Source organism: Anomalospiza imberbis, chromosome 3, assembly GCF_031753505.1.
Source record: "Anomalospiza imberbis isolate Cuckoo-Finch-1a 21T00152 chromosome 3, ASM3175350v1, whole genome shotgun sequence".
NCBI classification, from domain to species: domain Eukaryota; kingdom Metazoa; phylum Chordata; class Aves; order Passeriformes; family Viduidae; genus Anomalospiza; species Anomalospiza imberbis.
The window spans coordinates 66,396,014-66,413,543 of NC_089683.1; the positions used below are offsets into that span (position 1 = coordinate 66,396,014).

Here is a 17,530-nt window from a genome sequence, read left to right on the forward strand (position 1 = left end):
TTCTTAAAAAGAGAAGAAATAGTTGGAGGAAGAGGATATTTGTGATGTGGATATGCATACACACACAGAGAACTACTTCTTGACTTTATTCCTAAAGTTATGAAGTAAATCACTTGGCATTTAAGAATGCCATGAAGCACTCCTTAATTAATTAACTGCAAGGTTCCTTCTCCATAAGACACTTCTTTATTCAGTACATGCTGCAAACCTCCTCTGGGTACAGGCAAGGCTATGTCAGAAGGCAGCTGCCATTTGGAGTAACTCTGCCTCAGGGAATACTGAAATATCACGTGGGTAATAAACAAATCAGAGAGCAAGAGGACAAGAAGGATCAAGCTGGATGTCCAGGACTGCAAGAATGACCAACTTGCAGTTGACCCTGAATTTTTCTGGGACCTGCTACTCCAGCTGGATCCCTACAAAGTTATGGGGCCTGATAAGATTCATCAGACAATCCACAAGGACCTAGGTAATGCCATTACAAATCCTCCCTCAATGGTTTTTGAGTGATCTTGGGAACCCAGAGAGGTTCTAGTTGATTGGAAGATTGTGAATTTTGTCCCAGTTTTCAAGAAGGACAAGAAGGAGGACGGCAGAAACTACAGGCCTGTCAGTCTCACATCAGTCACATCTGTTAAAATCATGGAAAGGATTACTGTGGGAAGTACTGAAAAACACCTGGAGGACAACTCAATTAAGGGTCACAACTAGCACGGCTTTGTGAGGGCAAAGTCCTGCTTGTTGAACCTGATTTCTTCCTCCAACAGGATAACTCACCTGGTTGATCAAAGGAAGCCAGTTGATATAATCTGTTTGGATTTCAGAAAAGCTTTTGATACAATCTCTCACAGTATCCTTCTAAACAAAATGTCCAGCACACAGCTGAATAACCAGGTTACGCAGTGGGTGAACAGCTGGCTCATGTCTCAGGTGCAAAGGGTTACAGTGAATGGGGTGACAGCAGACTGGTGACCTGTCACCAGTGGGGTTATACAGGGCTCCATCACTGGCCCTGGGTGCTTCAAAAACTCTTAGGTCCACTTCTTTTCATGACTTGGTTGCATGACTTGAAGGAATACTAAGTAAGTTTGCCAATTACACTAAATTGGGAGTTGCTAATTCCCTTAAAGGCAGAGAGACCTCAAAAATGGGAGGGCTGAGCAATCACCAACTATATATCGTTTAACAAGGGTGGGTGTCAGATTCTGCACCTGGGATGGAGCAACCCTGGTTGTGTGTACAGACTGGGGAATGAGAGGCTGGAGAGCAGCATGTCATAAAGCGACCTGGGTGTGGGAGGATGGATTGTGAGAGAATAGAGATAGCGCTGAAGGTAATCTCGCCCCTGAGGAGCTGCAGCTGTACTAATTACCAAAGAGTAGGAACAGCCTTGCCTTAACAGGTCACAACTGTGTCCAGTAAGGATGGGTGTTATAAAAGAGTGGGTCAGCTGGCTGAGAGAGAGTTGGAGTCTGTTGGCTGTGCTGCTGTGAGGAGCAAGGGTCAGGTGGTTGTGCAACGGCTAGTATGTGCTGCAAGGGACAGGAAGGAGTCGGTGTTGTGAGAAGCTGCCCATGGGAACTCACAGAGAGAAGGTATGAAAGTTTTGCAGTAAGATGATAAACTGATGGGGACAGTCAGCTCCCATCCACCATCGACTGGTGCTAAGCACCGACACCCAGGGGTCCTGGTCTATGGCAAGTTGAATCTGAGTCAGCACTGCCTTGGCAGCCAGGAGGGCCAACCCTGTCCTGAGGGGCATTAGGACCAGCATCGCCAGCTGGGCGAGGGACAGGATTGTCCCAGTCTGCTCCACACTGTGGTGGCCTCACCTCAAGTGCTGGGGGCAGTTCTGGGTGCCGCAACATAAAAAGACATTAAACTATTGGGGAGCATCCAAAGGAGGGCCACAAGGATGATGGATTGGAGTTGAAGCCACGTGAGGAGCAGCTGAGGTTACTTGGTCTGCTAAGTCTGGAGAAGAGGAGACTTAGGGGAGATTTCACTGCAGTCTACAATCTCTTCATAGGGGAAAGAGGAGGGTCAGGCACTGATCTATTCCCTTTGGTGACCAGTGACCTGAGGGATTGGCCTGAACTTGTGTCAGGGCGAGGAATATGAGGAAAAGTTCTTCACCCAGAAGGTGGTTGGGTATTGGAACAGGCTCCCCAGGGAAGTGGTTACAGCATCAGCCTGTCCTGAGTTCTTGAACCTGAGTTCAAGAACTGTTTGGACAATGCTCTCGGACTCATGGCGTCACTCCTGGGGATGGTGCTGAATGAAGCCAGGAGTTGGATTCAATCATCCTGATGGGTCCCTTCCTAAGGAGAAAGTGTCTGTTATAAAATAGTTCAACATCCCCATTTATGATAAAGTTTTTTTTTTTTTAGAAAAAAAATCTATCTCTGTCACAATACCCCACTTGCATGACAAAGTCATGTAGGACAAGGTTTTAGAAGGTGGCCAGGCTTTGAAGCCTTGAGGTATGATTTGCAAAACTACTGAGTGTATTAATCTGTCATAAAAAATAATGTAAAATACATACAGAATTGATTAAATAAAATATTTCTGTAGTAGTAGTCTGAAAGACTGGTTAGTAGGTGTTCTTATTAGATTTCCAAATTAGGTTATGCTCATTAGTTTTCTCTCATGTCTCAGTTCAGCTTCCATGAAAAAGAAATAACTAACCTCTCTTCCCATCTTGCAAGTGTGTTCTGAAGTTCATTGTTAAGAAATCCATATTCTGAACCTATGCAAGAAAATGCATGAGTGGCGATGAAAATGTTTTTCTAATTTTTAATAATATAGCTGGCATTTTAAAGGATATAAAAATATACAGAAATTTGAGTGAACACTATTACATAATGTTTGTTTTGAAGACATAGAAGTAATTGGGTTTTTTACTATCTGAAATATTTTCTCTATGACATATAGAATTATTTTAATTCAGATTCTTGTAAATGAAAATTCTGTTTTCTATCTGAGAGGAATTTGTGTTTACAAAATGAACCATGTTAGAAAGGAAAAGGAATGAAAATGTTAACCTAATACTAAAGCAAATTATTTAAACTTTAACAGTATTTTAAGTTGACTTGGAGTAAGAATTTTGGTCTTTTCAACAGCCTAAAAATCTGAGATATGAGAGGAGAGGATGACATAGTTTTAAGTTTTGGACACAAAGGAAAAATGAATATTGTTGCTTGTGCTTAACAATTGGAAAAGCCACCATTCTGTCTTTAGTTACCTTGATTTTGCTGATCTTGTAGTAAATATTTTTTCTGGGAAAATGAAGTGTAGGTCTCAGGTATCTATACCAGCAATCTCTAGAAACAACAATACCATCTAGGTTAAAACTCTTGGAAGTGAATGTCGGGGCTAAGGAGATTTTCAAACTCCCACAGGAGTCTCCTGTTAGATCTGTTTGCTCTGACCTTGATTCCAGCACTTTTTACCATGGATCTCAACCTGGTCTGACCTCAGAAGTTATTCTCTTTTTGGGCAGGAGGTTGGTCAAGAGCCCTTCCTTGGGCTTTGAACACTTAAGAGAGGGATGAGCATTGATGAAATGTGTATTTTCAAAAGACAGTCTAATAAAAATTCTGTATGCCCTCACAAATTTCAAGATGGAGTTTGCAAGAACTTTTCAAAAGAAGATCACAAGAGAATTTTTACAAAGGCAAAACAGTCTTTTGCTGCAGATGTGATAGTAGAAATTACAAAATTGTTCTGGGTATTTTAAAAAGATGTCAATAAAGAGAGCCTGAGGTAAACAGTAGACAAAGAGACAGGTATTTTTCCAAGTTACAAATTACTGTAAACAAAATCTTATCCTAGAAAGTCACAGGCAATTTTAGTAATAAACAGCAGTATTAGCCCAAGTTTTAGTTAATGTTTGAGATTTTGCCAGCTAGGCAAAAATGTTCATTGGAAGCTGTTACCACTGGGTTTCAAAAGTGTGAGATAGTTCAAACAAAATCTATTCTTCAGTGGTGACCAATTCAGTAGGGTTTTCTTATGTCAAGCCTAGTCTCTTATGTTTTGTTTATTTACTCATTTTTATTCAATTTATTTACCTGTGCAATTTGCCATATTTTTTATTTAAGCCTGCTCAAAATGAGGCCTTGATGACTGGGGATCATCAGTGATGATCCAGTGGCTGATTCAGAGTGGCTGATTCAGTGGCTGATTCAGAGGGAAAGTGAGCTTGGTCCTAAAGTGTCAGAAATCAGAGTCTGAATAAAAAGTGAAGGGTTAAGTAAAGTGTGGTTTTTACTACTAATGCACATGTGATCTGGTGAATTTTTAGGAGGTGCAGTCAGGAAGCCATTTGAAATGTGTAATCACAGGAACCTGCTGTGATTACAGCTTGATAAATTCAGTAAATACTTTTATAAATATTTTTATATAATGTTCCACTCATTAGCTATCTTCTTACATAGTGGCTACTGCATATCTATACATGCACCACAGTGCATGAAATCCCCAGGCACTCATACCCAGGCAAGCATGGTGAACAGGGAAGACATTTTTTCATAAACCCTTGTTGAAATGACTCTCAAAGACAAACAAAAGCATCAAAGTATAAAGGATGTTGTTTGTTTTTTTTCTCCTGTAAATTGAAAATGCATTTTTACGTCTGGAAAGGACAATATGGTTTTTCTTTGGGTTCTTTTTTCCTTTAGTACTTAATGAGATGGAAAATTACTTAAATCACTTGTTTTCCACTGTTCATAGGTCATATCATTTTCATATGTCTATAGACCATTATTTTTGTAATCCATTATTATTATTATTTATTTGCATCCTTTGTGTTTCATGTATTGAAATAGGTTGGATGAGTCTCTGGTTCTGAGATCCCTTTTCTAATTTGCAGCTTGCCAAGAACACTGTATTATGTTATGTCCCTTTCTTTTGCTTCTTGATGATCCTATCAGGGTCAGTTATGCAGCATTAAAAATAGCATTACTGTCACAATTTCTCTAACTCTGTCACATCATGTGTTTATCTGATGGATTCAGACGGCAAGCTTTCATTGTGTTAAACTGTGGGTGTCCGATAGTTTTATAGTATTAAGACAGAAACAACCTAACTAATTTCTAAGTATACGTGAGGCTTTTCCTCCAGTATCTCTGTCTGTGCAAAATTTCTTCTTCACATATTGTTAGTCTAATCTTATTTGGTAGCCTTGGGTCTACCAGTCCTATTTTACTAATCCCTGTGATATGTAGATTTGAAATGCAAGATTTCTGGTGGTTAAAAATGATACTGTGAGGCAGTTAACACCACTGGTTTTTTTTTCAAGGAAAGATCCAGGTAATTTTGTCTTGATGTGGTCTTTGTGATAATTTTGTTTACAAACCCTCTTTATACAAAGTGGCAATATCTGAAAAATCTCAGAGGCACTTGACTGTCTCAACACATTAGTGCAGTTTTATAATCTTCACCTTGGCTTGATATGAACCTCATATTCTCCTTAAAAACTTCCAGGTACTAGAAATAGGCCTTGTGTGGTTGTGCTCCAAGTTGCTGACTGGCCTGTATCACCTTAGACCAGTATATGTTTTCTATGTTTTTTTTTTTTTTTTTTTTTTTTTTTTTTTTTGCAAAATAAGTTTCTCAGCCATGCTGTGTTACCATCTTAGAGAGGTGGTTTTTTTTTCTACACAAGCAGTTCAAAGATACATTTGCAGTTGATTTTTGAGTAGTAGCTGGTAAAGTAGTTCAGTTTAAATGACAGTTATGTATTTTCATCATTCTCAAATTGGAAGTGGTTAATAAGTTTAATGGAAGTATTTTTTGCATGTCTCTGTAAATCTGCTTATAATCTGTCAGAAAAGAGCACTCCTTTTGCTATATTTGCAATCAAATGTGGATAGATTCTGGAAAGTTCCTTTTCCTTCAGTAGGGCTTTGATAGCCAGGTAATATTTACATAATTTCAGTAGACTTTAATCCAAGGAAGTACTGTATAACTGTATCCTCAAACTCTGCTGCTAGCATCTTTCAAAAATTTGGGGGCTTTTTTCATACAGCTAACAGAGGTTTTAGTGAACTGCCATGTATATCAGCTATTTGCTGCTTGGTCCTTGATGTTTCAGACAGGGCTTTAGCCTTGACAGTAAATTAGTGCAGTCTTGAAACTCATTGTGATTCCCTGCACCACTCAGCAAAGTGATTACTACTGTTCAGAATAGGGTTCAGCATAAGACTCTATCTGGGAATAGGTGAAGGAAGGGGATAGAAGGAACTCTAAAGCTGTCTCTAGCAAGACCTCACACTTTTGCTTTCTGGGAAGTTAGTTCCATTTAAAGTTGAGTGAATGAATAATCATATGGTGCCCCAGCATCTTGGATATACTTGTGTGGGTGATCTGTGTGCTTTAAATTAATTTCACTAAACATAGGTAACTGTTAACATGCACACATTCCATGCTTACTCCAGACTATTTTAGAGTTTCCTTCAGGAATCTCTTCATCTGAAGCATGTTTTATCTTTGATTTCACATTTCATTGACTAGATTTAGGTACCTATGCAGTACCTTTGAACCTAAGGTAATGCTTCCTAGGTCAGGGCAGGGCACAGTAGATCCTTACACACTGTAATTTTTTCCTCTTCTCAGACAGAGTTGTCTTCCTGTCCCTAGAATTTCTGCTAAGAAAACATAAATAAACAGAGGTTTACATTCCTTAATTCTGGTTTTAGTCTCTGCAATCTATGTTCTTCAGATTAAAAGCACAAGGCTTTGCCTCCTTAACACAATAATTAGATGTTTGGTTAGTCTTTTCAAACTCCTGACAGTCTGCAGGAAAAACTTTTGGTTTTCTGATAGGACTGTAGATACCTCTAAGACAGTGAACTCAGAACCATCCCCTGAAAAGCAGCAGAAGTAAATTAGGCAGGCTCTTTCATGTATAAATAAGCTTTTAAAGATTCAGCTGAAAGAGAGAATGGAAATGATTAGGTTCTCACTCTAGAGGAATATAAAAACCTTGGTTTAGAAGAAATATTCACATCTCTGAAAGATATGGAACTACAGCTATTGATTGGCTCAAATGATGAATTTGTGAAATTAATTTTATTTGGTTTTGATCCACTACCTCACTTGTCTTTTTTAGTTTGCTTCCTTACATGTACTTCATTACAGCCATCACTCGATATCTTTAAGTGTCACAAACAGTCTTTGAATTTTATTTTGTAAGGGGAAAAAAAGGTTGCAAGAGTTACTTTCTCTTAATTTGCTGTATATGTCATCTATCGTTAAATATAGCATCACCTTATGGATATTCTACCTGTTACTGCTGTCCTTTCATACCTAAAGCTTTTTAAATGGATTATGGCTTATTCTGTGGCTTATTCCTCAGTCACGTATTTTAAGGTTATTAGTCCAGTACATACTCACTTATAGCTACATGCTGTCCTTCTAATTTTCAGTTACCCATGCTAGGATTTTAGTAATTCATCCTATAGGTCGCATCCATAAAAATGGGACACTTATTCCTGTAAGGTTAATTTGTTATTTTCAACTTTTATGGGATGGTATTTTTATCACTGATCTTTTATGAACAATGGGGTTTTTTTGACATTTAATTGTCCTGACAATGCCCAATAAGCCTTTATTCCTGTCTTTCCCTTTTTGTGTGTCTGGTTGCTATTTTTCATGATGCTACAAGTAACACTGACCTAGATTCTTCTCTAATTTTTTTAAGGCAACACATTCTTTTAAATTCTGAGTTCTTGCTGTTTTTATCATCTCCGTTTTATTCTTTTCTAGTTCAAGAAGTGATGTAGTTCTTCAAGATGGGTATAGACATTTTCTCAAGGTAACATCATTGTATCTCTCCTCTTTGACACATATTTGCATCAGCACAGTATCCTCTAGGTAACCTAGGCATACATTCTCCACAAAGGAAATTTTATGCATAGGGGAAAGAAAGGAGTTTTAAATGCTTGATGGGGCCCAAAGAGCAGACTATCAGTAGGCCTCTTAATCTAGCCCTGTGTCTTTTTAGTGTCTTCCAATAACAATCTCCTGCATTGTGCTACCCCTGGGCTCTGGGTTAACCTGAGCAGAGACAGACTAGACAGCAGGTTAATGATGAGTGCAGCAGTGTGCTGGGAGCTAATACCATCCTGTTGTATTGTTTCATGTAAAGCTTCATGTCCAAAAGCTTTTGGAACTCTAAAGTTTAAAACAAATCCAATTTTGTACATAGTTATAAGTCCTGATACAATTTTTTTCTAGTACATGGTACTATAGTTCTATTAGTTTCAGCTACTTCTGATTGACTCTAGTCCCAGCAAGGTGAGAAATCAGCTTACATGTCGGGTAAAAAGTTAAAATTGTTGCACAGATCAAAGGAATTTTTCATCTCCCAGTATTTTTGAATGAGAACTGACTGTATAATAATTGCAGAGTTGTTTGAATCCAACCAGATTCACATTTCCACAGCTGCCTGATCCCTGTCAATTACAACATATCCACAAAGCTTGGTCAATGTAGCCAATGCAGATTTGCTGTACATGGATGCTGGGGAGATTGCTGCCTATCAGGTGCTAGGCCAGGACAAGATCTAGTAGTTTCTAGGACGTATCTGGCAAATGCAGATTTAATTCTTCCCATGAAAAAATTGGAACAAATTTCTCCATGTAGCATTATAGTAACACAAATAATAGTCCAGCAATATAGCTTCTGAGACAGAGTTTTTTGTTACTATTCCCATAAATACACCTTTATTTGTGAGAATTCATCTTGTCTCTATCTGTATTATTCTGGGTTCATTTATATATTCTCAAGCAGTATAACTGCAATTGGTAAAACCCCACTCTATTTTGCAGTTAACCAGTGACACATTTGCTGAGTACCAATGTTGTGTGACTAGTTATTGCTATTGGCAGCTTTCTGTAAGTGAATATGTAAAGCTTTCACCTATCCTCTTCCTCTGCTAAAGCATAGGGGCATTCTGATATCACAGGTGCCCTGTATTCAGCCTATTCTGTAAGCGTTCTATCCTTCAGCAATTTTCCAAAACATCTGAAAATGCCTAGGTCTGTGTACTGTTATCAAAATACTTAAAAATAGGAACTTTATTAACCCTGTAACTTTGAAAGTCTCTGTCCAAGCTTGAATGGCATTGTGCTCTTCTAAGTGTTTGGCAGCTACTAATAAAGACTGTCAAGTTTGGCATGAATTTTCCCACAGATTTTACCATCCCTCCCACTTTGCACACTCATTTGTCTTTTCATCTTTGAAGTCTACAATACCTAGGAAGTGACTGCCTTCTTTAGGCCTTCTTTCAAATATTTCTGGAGCCTGAAGCTTTACATTTATTGTATAATTTGGGTCCTATTTCATAGCCCTGTCGAACACACTTTTTAGTCTTTTGTGATGTTCTGTTGCTGTACTGTCAAAAGTCAGAACATCATCTCTGTGCATTTCAATAGATTCAGTTCCTTCAAGAAATATGTAGCACTTGGTGAAAATTCTTGGGAATATATTTCAATCCAAAGGAAGTCCATGAAACTACTACCTCCTGTATAGTGCATCGAATGTGGCTTGCCTTGAATTCCGCTCATTTGGGGAGATTTGTAAAAACAAAGCAGCTATACATTTAAGTTAATGAAAAAATAATGCCTCACTTCATGGAACTTTTTTTTGATCTATTTTGTTCTCTTAGATCTAAACACCAACAGATAAGGCAGATTTTCTTTCCATGGTAGTGGTACCTATTGAGAGGCCATTTCTAATATCTCATGCCAGTTGTTAACTAAATGGTTGAGTTTCTGTTTCCAGCTTAGAGATCTCTAAAGCAACAGGATCTATGGCCTGTACACTCATACACTAAGGACAGCTGGTCTCCTATGCTACCCTTTCTGGACTCTTCCACGACATACAACCTCTGCCTCTCATGCTGGCTGCAGCATGTTTTAAATTGAGTTTGGGCCAAAATATTTTTTTCACACTGATTTTAATTGAGTTGTTTTAATTTTTGTTTTCAATTGAAGTCTTCTACTTAAGCTTCACATCATAAGGTCTCAATTGTACTGAACTTTCCACTAGGTGTTTTTGTTTCTGATTCTGTTGTTTGGAGTGCCCCTCATATTTTGCTGTTACAAACTGACCCAAAGATTCTGTCCCATTACAAAGTCTGTACAAGCACCTTCAAAGTTACCTACCCAGACCTTGGGAACAAGTGCAAATTTGGAAAGCAACAGGACTTGTTATGTGCAGGCAAGGCTTGGAAACACACATGTAAGAGTAACCCAGACAAAAGCCATATCAGATAACCAACATATGTTCCAAAAGATGTACTGACAAGACACTGCAAATTGGTCCTATAATGGAGTTCCACTGATTTAACTTCATGCTACATGCACATCTACCCAGTAGCCAACCTTATCAGAGCTGGAGATGCCAGTGCTCAGTCATAGGAGGCCAGTGTAACCAATGCCCTACGCTTCCATGTCCTAATAACATGTCTTTGGTAGCTGCCACATGTGGCTGCTGCTTTCTTGATCTAACACACGTTGCTAGCCTCGTGACAGAAGCCAGAACAGCCAGATGTACTCCATTTTTGTTGTCATTTATAAAGGGACAGTGTTGTCCACAGCTAGGCATGCACAATGGCACAAACTCTTAGTTAGAGATAACGTAAACAGAAATGGACCTTATTTGGATCATCACTTTGCCCAAGATTGTCTCCCTTGCCACCACCTTCTGACCTCTCAGTTTCTCTTAATCTCTGAATTGCACTGCCTAAGTGCTGTGAAAATGCCAAGTAGTCAACAGCTCCACAAAAGCCCACAGCTTGCTTTCTGTCTCTCTCAGGAAAGAGAAATTGACTGTGAGTGAGAGGGTTTGGGCTTCCTCCTGAGCACAGCACTATCTTAATGGGTTCTTTTCATCTCTTTGATCAAAGTTCTGAAGCATAAATATTCCAAATCATTTTTGAGGCCATTAATGCTAACAAAGACCTAGATTCACAAACCCCAGGCATTTAAGATGGTGATCTCCCAGTTCCCATGTGCAATACCTCTTCAACCAGGTATTCAAAATTTTAAGATGCAAATGTTCAGAGATTTTTTATCTTCTCCTACCCATTCCCCTATGAACCTAGACCTTTCTGCACTCATGGTGAGTTTAATGTATATTTTGAGTTGACAGAGGTGGGAACCGAGATGGTTTAAAGTCTGCGGCTTTGGCTGTGGCATGTTGTGTGGTGGAGATGCACTGCCAGAAATAATGTCTTGTAGTTTCTCTTTCCACCTCCCATATGAGAGCAAATCCATTTGAACAGAGTAGAGGCATGGCAGCACATGTGCTGGCACCTGTTGAAGTATGGTGATTTTCCTGCTGAGTCCAAGACTTGGACTTGGTACTGGGAAAGCTAACAGGATCAGAGCTGAGCAGTGAGATCTCTGTGTAGCTGGGGAGCAGAGGGTCTGTAAAGAAGGAAATAACTACACTAAATAGGTAAGGAGTTTTTGATATTTTTCATTAAGTGCAGGTGCATAGGAATATGTGTTCAAACACATACATAACCATATAAAGAAATAGCAATATTAAAATTGTTAGATTCTCTAAAGGCTAAAAGGGATTTTAAAAATTGCTTACTAAAAGAAAGCAATACTTCTACAACTGTTATATGCTCAGGATTCATATCCCCTAAAGTAGTAAGTAATATACATATGCCTGAAGATTAAATCGGATATACATTAGAAGCACTGCTTCTGATTTGCATTATTTCAAATTATATACTGAAATTCCAAAGGCAGATATTTTTTTCTTTTTCTTCCAGGAACTTGCAATATAAATTACAAGAACAACTTTTTCAAAATGTGTATAAGCAATGTATATCAATAAGGTACTGTGCATAAAGAAGAATATGATTTTTTCAGCCTGGCTATTTGAGCATTCCTGTTTCCTGCCAAGTGGAGGGATATATTAGTAAGTCAAACAAGAACCGTATGTGAAGAAAAGAAATTATAACCTATGTAAAAGGAGATAGCTGGTTTGTTAAGAAAATTCAGAGAGGCTTATACAATAACAACAAGAAAAAATAAATAGCGGGAAGGAAGTAAGCTCATGAATATAGATAGGAAATAATGAGCTTAAAATGACTAAACTAGCTGCTGCTTAAATCTTTCTCAAGACAAATGAAGATGAGACACACAAGCAAAAGTATTTAAGGACATGGCACACATAGCTGCTGATATAAGAGAAAGAAATCAAATGTAGAAATGAACAAAGAGGCAAATAATGCCAAGGATGTAAACAGGCAGAAGAAAGATTCAAATTTATGTTTTGCATGTAAAGAAATTAGTGTAAAAGCATGTTGAAGAAGATTGCTGTATGTATACAGTTCTGACAAGAACATGTAAAAGGAGGGGATGAAAAGAATTCTGGGTGTATTTCTATGTAGATATGAAGTTTGAAACTAGAAGCAAACTTTCAAACTTTCCATCATGCAGCAGTGAGCAAGTCCCAGTAGTCTGAAGCATAAACCCAATCACTAATAATACTTCCATCTCCTTTTATTTTTTTCCATTTTATATCTCAGATGCACTCTTGGTTCCAAAGACTTTTTGATTCAAGAGGAAATAAACCCTTTGTTTTCTTTTCAACTTGGGAAAATAAATAATTTTACTCTTTATTTTTTTTTTAAGTCAGACATTATACCCATAATTATCCCAGACATTCTCGGGATGTTGTAAGCTATTTTCTTTCTGTAATGCCAGGATAGCAGTGACTGTTTCAGATCCATGCCCCATAAAAGCTGACATTAAGAAGCTGAGTAATTAGGGATTTAGTATCACACTAAGGAGTAGCTGGTGTCTGTCCTTCTGGGCTACAAAACTGTCATGAGCCTGTAGGACCAGTCTAAGAACTCAAGGAGCTTTGTACTATGAAGATACAAAGTTAAGATGGATTTTGAATGACTTTATATTGTCAGTGAAGTACTGTGCAGCAGGTATATCTTGCATGAATATTTTCTGATATTTGTGAATAGATTTTCTGGGAAATTGACTTGAGCAAACTGTGGAATGAAACACTGTGGTTTCTCCTAGCCCTAGTGTCATGTATGCACTTAGCTTACTAACTGTGCTTCACTGTCCTTGGAGGGGTGGGACAGAGCAGCCTGCCTTTTTATTTTTTTTTAATTTTTTGAGTTCTTTTGTATTACTGTTCTATTTTAGTTACTGGAGGCATGCATCAGCACAAGAATCTTCATTTTAATTTAATATAAAGCAATTGCTTAACTCTCATGATTTCAAAGAAAGCCTCAACAAATGAAATATATAAGCAATGAAGGCTCTAAATAGTCTCTGAAAATACTGTGTACTGCAATATATTGTAATTTTTACATGTCTTACAATACTATAGCCTGTGATCATCAGGTATTTGGTTTATTGGTAATGTAAAAATGACAGGGACAACCTACTTGAAGATGTGAAGAGTCAATAATAAATGCTTCAACACTGCAACACTTCTGAGGATGAACCATCCTGGTTTTGGGTACTGTGTTTTAGTTGGGATGCAGAATAAATTACTGTTGTATGATAGTCAGTTTTCCTCGCCTTTTTTTTGAAGAAGTAAAAAGAGGTAATTTTTCTTGGTATTGTTTTTTCTTTATAAATTATTAAACAGAAAGTTCTTTGCAAAGCAGCTAATGACCAACGTAGGCTAATGTTAGTTGGTTTATGGTGATGAGATGGTATGTGGTAAAGGTGGTGTCAGAGAGGACAATGGAGCAGCAGTCTATATTTCCATTATTGTTGAATGAGCTCACTGGTTTTAAATGAGCTTCTGTTTCAATATAACAAAAACCTCCAGGCTTGGTAAATTAGACTTGTGATTTCATGAAAAAAAAAAAAAAGGAGGAAATCAAATCTGTCCTTATAGAGCTTCATTACTTTTATTTTTATTTTCTTTAAAGAGAAAAAAGATTTTTTACAGAGAAGGCTGTCAAATGAATACTGGTATGAGCTTCTCTAGGGATTTCCTGAATATAGCATTTTAAAAGGTTGTCTTATCAAACCAATTCCCACCACACACTTTTCTGTCAAACCTGCCCTTAAAAATAATCTTTGCTATTTCTGGTCATTGATTAGACAGACACATAACAAAGTCATTACTCTCTTTGGATATTAGGCAACACAGACCTAAGCTGGAATTCATTTATGTCCACAGCTTTTGAGCCCTAAGGTAGAGACTTCCCCAACAAAAAACTGACCTAGTAAATATTACGTTCATTGTCTGTTAATTACATTTTTTCCCCCAGAATTGTTTATTGCCTTCCTGTTTTCTTGGCTGGCAGAATTATATGGTGCGCATACATAACATATATAACGTATATATACATGACTAGAATATGACAGAATGGTATCTTTTTTTTTTGAGTGTGATATTTTACTTCTATCATCAAGATATAGTTTGTTTCCCTTCTGTTTTCTATGCAAAAATATAGTTTCCAAGTAATAACTGAATTCACAGTAAGAGTGTTACTGTGTTCTACCCCCTACATTTTAGACAGTTCAAGTAGCTCTGTGACAAATACTGGCTCAAGCTCTAATTTTGTTAAACAGATGTATTTATTTTTTAAAATTGTTATTCAGAATACAAACATGCATTTATATTTTAGTGGTGTTTATTTGTCTTGTAGCACAGTTAAACTTGATGCTGATGGAAATGAATAACAATTTTGTAGTAATTTCATTTTTTGTACTGAGTTGGACTTCCGGGGATAGCTCTGTTCTTCCTCTGCCAAAGCTTTGTGGTTCCCACTAATAAAATGCCAGCCTTTCACAGCTAATTCTTTTTAACTGATGCAGCATCCTACTACTTGTAGCATTTCAGTAGGGATTAAAATATAGTGTTCAGTGTGCAATCAATGGCTGCCCATGCACAGATATTGCCTCTCATGCACAAAATAGTGGCTGAGAAGTTTAATGTTCCTCTGACACTTAAATCATGGCGATATCTACGGGCTTTCATGGAATGAAGTCCCATTATCTAGACAGTGTGAAAGGGTGAAGATTGTGTAGTGTAGAAAGGAAGAATAACTGGGGAAATAACAGACAAGGAGATGAGAAAGAGAAAAGGGTGGGGTGGCAAAGGATTGCTTGGCCATAGTGGGGGCCACTGTCCAGGACAGAGTGCATAGCCCTATATCACAACAAAGAAGACTTAGAGGACAGGTGAAAACTGATTGGCAAATAGAGATTATTCCCATTCATGTAAATTCCCTTTTAGCTTTTATCTGTGGTTGCTATATAGATGACACATAGGTTTCACATCTGCACAGCTCTCCCATCTCCTTCTTCTTCCCCCAATAGCAACTGCAGAGGGAAGTTCACTGCACAATTGAGAAAAAAATTTAATTAGTTAGTGAGCAGTTTTTGATTTTAAGTAATGATTAATTTGGTGAATATTTCTATTTTTATTCCCTCTTAAGTAAAAAAAAAAAGTTATTTCATAAAGATACTGTATTCATTTTTTCCCCTCTTCTTTTGATTAGTATAATTTCCTAAATATATGTCAAATGAGGCATTAAATATTTTTCCTTTCCTACAACTGGAAATATGATTAATATGTATTGAATAGGTTATGAATTGCTTATATTTCAAATTACATTGACTGCCATGTAGGAATTTACTATATTTCCTTTCCCCCTCTGTCTTCTCTCTTAGTTTTAATTCAAAAAATCATTAACTCAAAAAATTATTTCCTTGCCAATGTTTTTATATATCTGTATTTATACACTCTTCCTGAAGACCCTCAAAATACTGACACATCTGCATTCTTTCCCAACCATTGTGTCCTCTGTCTACCATGGACTTTCTGAAAAGCACCGTGATCATGATTGAAGTGACCTTGATACTACCCTCATATTCTTTCATTTCTCTGACTGAAGTTTGCTAATCCTGAGCAATCTCATTTCCTTTTGTATCCCTCATATAAGTAGGTGTTACTAGATCACAGTTAGAGGATCCAGACTCAACACCATGGTATTCACAAGGGATAAGTAATTTGCTCCATGTAGAATTACTGGGTCCTCAACGCTCAGGCTCCTATAGGACTTTCCTTTCCTCCTGAGTGGGCACATTAAAATTCCCCATGCTTTTGTTCTCACTGGGATGGGAAAGAAGGAGTTTTATTGCACCAGAAATCAAGTAGAGAGGAACATACAGAACTAAGCACAGGTGGCCACCAGTAGAAGGTTAAAGGGGACTTGGAAAACTCAAATATTTGTCCTAAGACAGCAGGAAGCAGATGAAAGCACTCTGCCTGTTTAGCTTTTAATCACATCCCAGGTTTCTCCTGAGGTAGTACCAACTGTGCAATCTTCCTTCACTTACAACTCACAGGACAGAATACAAAAAATCTAGAGCTCTTTATCTGGTTCTCTCCACTTCCATCGATTTTTTTTTCCTCTCCTTTATCCCTTCTACCTTTTTGTGAGGAGCAGTCCTTTTATTCAGTGTTTCAGACTGTTGTTTTTGTATTTGTCCTACAGGAGTATTTTATTGAAAAGGCTATTTTCCTTTTCCTCCCCACATTGTTATGTTTGGGGTTTTGTTTTTCTTCTTCTTGTTGTTCTGTTTGGTTTTTTTCTTGTTTGTTTCTTTTCTCTTAACTTGCATGTTACTTAAGGTTAAATTCTGTAGGTTTTGTTGGTATTTCAATGGATGAATATAAGCAAGTATTTTTTTATTTTGAATGCTTCCCTAGAAATAACTTGTTTTTCTCTGATTGTCATGTATAAATATGGATTTAAAAATTTTATTTCAGAGCTTGTTGATAGAGGTAGAGTAGATTTCTGTGAGTGGTCTTTTGAGATTGATTCTAAACCTTTTGTGTATCATTCAGCCATAGAGTAAAAGGAAATAATAACACTGGGGACTTGTCCCTTTCTCCATGTTTTGAATTTCCTTTTCTTTTTCACCTTCAGGAAATGACAGTGGTCTGGTTTGTTATCCCAAGGGCCAGTCTCTCTTCTGCCTGGACATGTTGCATGTTTGTCATGACTGTAGCAGTTGTACTTGTGGGACAGAAACATTAAGCAGGCAATGTCTCCCATCTCTATTTAAGAGATTTTAAAAGTCATTCAAAAGGCTGAAAGCAGAATGGGTGCTGAACCTGGCCATAGCATCTGGGTATCCCTGGCTCTCCCAGCCTGGACCACAGATAGGTTGAGCCCTGGCTGGCACAGCCCTGCCCGGGGCTCCCCCTCAGCTCCCAGCTCCCCAAGGAGTACCTGGCCCGTGCAGCATCCTGACAACAGGCTTTAGTTGATTCCATTTGGCTTTTACCTTTCCTTGTCCATAAATGCAACATTTTTACTCAAGACAGGTTTCTGCACTTTGCTTTCAGATTTCCTTGCCTATCCCAATACTGCATGAAGCAATTGACAAGTACGTGTTTTCTGTTGGTTCATGCACGTTCTTCTTCTCTGTCTAGATTCATGAAAGGAAAAGCAAAGAGTTCTCTCACTGTATCTTGTAGGAGGAAACTCAAGTTAATTTTTCACAGT

At 37.8% G+C, this 17,530-nt stretch overlaps 1 protein-coding gene across 7 annotated transcripts in view; it reads left to right on the forward strand.

Annotated features, from left to right (window-relative positions):
• Nucleotides 1–17,530, forward strand: part of GRM1 (glutamate metabotropic receptor 1) — a 179,368-nt gene that overhangs the window by 81,350 nt on the left and 80,488 nt on the right. The gene's annotated exons all lie outside the window — the stretch shown is intronic.